This window comes from Falco punctatus (genome assembly GCF_963210335.1).
Source record: "Falco punctatus genome assembly, chromosome: 3".
In the NCBI taxonomy this organism is placed as follows: Eukaryota; Metazoa; Chordata; class Aves; order Falconiformes; family Falconidae; genus Falco; species Falco punctatus.
The window spans coordinates 118,559,935-118,563,191 of NC_137582.1; the positions used below are offsets into that span (position 1 = coordinate 118,559,935).

A 3,257-nucleotide genomic window follows, 5' to 3' on the forward strand; every position below is an offset into this window, starting at 1 on the left:
AATTAGGTTTCCTGTTTAACAGAGAGTTTTTTCAGCAAATACTTGCTGCTATAAAGCAGATTTCAGAGCTCTGAATATTTATGGCTGGTGAACCAGTTATGGGAAATGCCTTGGCCACGTTTTGACCACAAAAGCGATGGTTTAAAAAATTCCCTTAAAGAACAGGGCAATGTTTCTCAGAACTCTGCCCCAGCTTTGCCCAAAGCTTGCTGAACCTCGGCATCCACAGCTGTAGGGACAGGGACCAGTGGGGCTGGCAGGCGGGTGATCTGGGTTCAGGATGTTTTTGGGCTCAGCTGGCAGTGTCAGGGCTGTCCCGAGTGGTAGGGAGGGGAGGAAGGGCAGGTTCATGGGCACTGTGGGGAGAAAACTTGCAGAGCTGATGATAAGTGTCTGCAACGGAACACAAAAGTTAACCTCACACCTGCAGAATATCTAAGGAAGGCGAATAAAAAGGAGGTGGGGAAAATTCAGGAGAGGAGGAATGCAACGATTCTTCTCTTGGGAACAATTTAAGTCTTCCCCTCAGATCAGCTTCTTCCAGCCAGCACGGAATGAAGGTCCAAGTCATGTTTTCACTGGGAGAGCCTTGCTCCTGCCTTCCTTCTTCCTTTGCCATGGTACAAGCCCCTGGACAACCCCACGGATGCCTCTAGTCAAGGTAGACGACAAGCAGCCTCTGGCTCACCCTGCTTTCAGGGGCCTCCTACGACAGCAGTGGAGAACCTGGATGTGCAGCTCACTCAGGGAATGAATGTTTCTCTCCCTGGGGAGGCTGGTAAGATCGGAGTCAAGGCAAAACACCATGTAGCTGTGCTCCCAGTCTGCCTGCAGAGCTGCCTGCTCAGAGCCTGCAGGAGCGTGTAGGTGGGGTTTGGAGCTGAGCTGCCAGGAGGGCTGTGAGGGTCTCCCCCTCACTCCTCCTCCCCTTATGCTCACTCATGTTTTGAAGTCAGGCAGGGTGGCAGGGAAAGTCCCTCCTGGAAAGTGATTATCTAAATATCTGGTTCATCATTGTCACTGGTGATACATCTGTGAGTAATTAGGAGAAGGGAGGAGGGAGGCAAGGTGGAAGCTTTGGAAGTGACTCATTAGCAGAATGTTAATGAAGCTCTCAGCCATGTTAAGCAGGGAGCAGAGGCAGGCCATGGCTGATTCCCCTTGTCACCACTGCACCCTGTCCTGAGGACCTGTGACAGTTCAGAGAAAGGCAGTGGGTTCAGCTTTGCATTGCCTGCAGATTGTGGGCATCTGGGAAAATCCCAGATGGAATAGGATAGGATCAGAGCAGGTACAGGAGGCAAATAAAGCAAAGGCAGAAACTTTCGAGCACTGAACCAGCTGAAGCATCCAAACTTTACATGGCTCTTGCAATGACTTGACTTTCTTTGAGGATGTCTGGCAGCTGGAGCTATTGCCCTTGCTTTCTAGATGCAGCTTATGGCTTGAGGGGAAACAGGGTGATGCACAGTTCAAATGAATCTCACTGCCTTCCTTCTCATCATCTCTCCTTTTGCAAAACTGGTGGGAGTGAAGCGTGAACTTTCTGGAGTGCCTTGTACCTTTCCCACCTTGTCATAGCTCAGTCACATGCTGGTTTTGTGATGTGCTTTATTTTTAATTTAAAGGTTTCATTAATTCATGTGGTTTTTTTTTTTTTTTTTTTTTTTTTTTTTTTTTAAGGTGGTTTCATTTTAGATGCTGGGAGAGATGCTGTGTTTGGGGTGGAAATCGAGCTGTGAATGGAATGTCAAAGCCGTGACTTTCAGCCTTCTGGAATGAAGGACTTCCCTGAGCAAGGAGGCATCAGCAGCATTTCTTGCAGAGGGATGGATTGTGAATGCACCTTTCATCCTCTGGAAGTTAAGCCATAGCAACGCTGTGGACCCGCAGTCAGGACATCTCCCCTTGCTTCAATGGGCTTCATGCTCTAGCTCCAAAATCTTCCTTCTCTCTGGTGCCAAGCTCCTTGTGTTCACAGCCTCCTCCTCCATTTTCATCACTGTTTTCCTGTTCCCATTTCGTCTACTCCTCTTGCTTTTCCTGTTCCTCTTAGCCCTGTGGCTTTCTCTGTCCCATGGTATAAGCCACCTCTGCTCTCCCTTCAAAGACAGACCATCCTGGACCCCCAGGGCTCTGCGACAGGAGAAGAAGCGGCAAAGCTGAGCTGTTCTCAGGTGGGAAGGGAGGGAGGGAGGCACGGAGAGCCTTAGAGGAACAGGAAAGCAGAGCTGTTCTCAGAACAGAAAGGAATTGCAGCTCAGCCCTGAGTGCTCTGCCAGGCAGGGTCAGAGGCAGCTGGGGAGCTGCTGGCATGGTGCGTACCTGCCCTCCCACACATCTCTCCTGCCTGGCATAGCCCTGCTCTGTCTCATGTTGATCTTCCATCAGTGAAGCTCTGGGAGAATTCTGATCAGGTTATCAATTTCATCAGAGTCGGGAGACAGGAGTGGAATCTGATAAGTGTGTGCAATGGCTGATTAAGATGGAGGGAAGAGGAGCCTCCAGTTTAACTCCCATCTGACCTTTTGGGAGGGAGGCAGCATATTGAAAAATGCCGTTTGGAGCTCTTAAAGGTTTTATGCCCCTGAACATCTCAGAGCTGTTTAAGGAGAATGATATTCAGCTTGCTCATGTCCTGCCAACTCTTGCTTTCACTCCCAACAGCAGCAGCCTCAGTGGGAGGCTGAGAAGGATTTATGAAAGGTCAATATTTGAATGTGCAAAACTTACTAAGTCTATCAGAGGATGGGGAGAGATTCTGCATCAGCTCGCTGAAGTCAGCCTAAATTTCCACTCAAGTAGGAAAGCAGCTGGAAAATCTCTACATGGCTCTGATGTTGGCCCTGGTCAGCTGCACATACACAGCTCCAGAAATACCCATCCTCAGCTGGCACGCAGAGGTTTCGTCAAGCTGCGTAAAGGAATGGGCTAAAGCAGAGTCCTGCCTCAATGTACCGAAGACTCCTGCAATCCCTCTTTCTTTTGTCAGGGTCTGTAGCTTAAAAGGGCAAGTTCCTATCAGGGGCTGATGTGAGCTGCTGCAGCCTCCTGAAGAGCCAGGACATCCCCAGTGGAAAGGGAGAAGCATTCCCACTCTGGCCAGGCTTGGAAGCCCTTTCCTAGTGCTGACCATTTGTATTGGCCAGGTGACATCTCAGAACTACCTCTACCGAACTTCAGACACCTAAAATAAAGACAGAAAGCAAACTTAGCTCTGAATTGAAATGCCAGGGAATGTTATTGCTTGTTTCCAG

General features: G+C 49.4%; 1 long non-coding RNA gene across 1 annotated transcript in view; it reads left to right on the forward strand.

The window, feature by feature from the left end:
• Window positions 1-1,656: 1,656 nt before the first annotated feature.
• The window catches only part of LOC308061682, a 529,572-nt gene continuing 527,971 nt past the window's right edge, over window positions 1,657-3,257 (forward strand). The window contains exon 1 of the long non-coding RNA XR_013927318.1: window positions 1,657-2,177. This is a non-coding gene — a long non-coding RNA (uncharacterized lncRNA). The remainder of the gene's footprint in view (window positions 2,178-3,257) is intronic.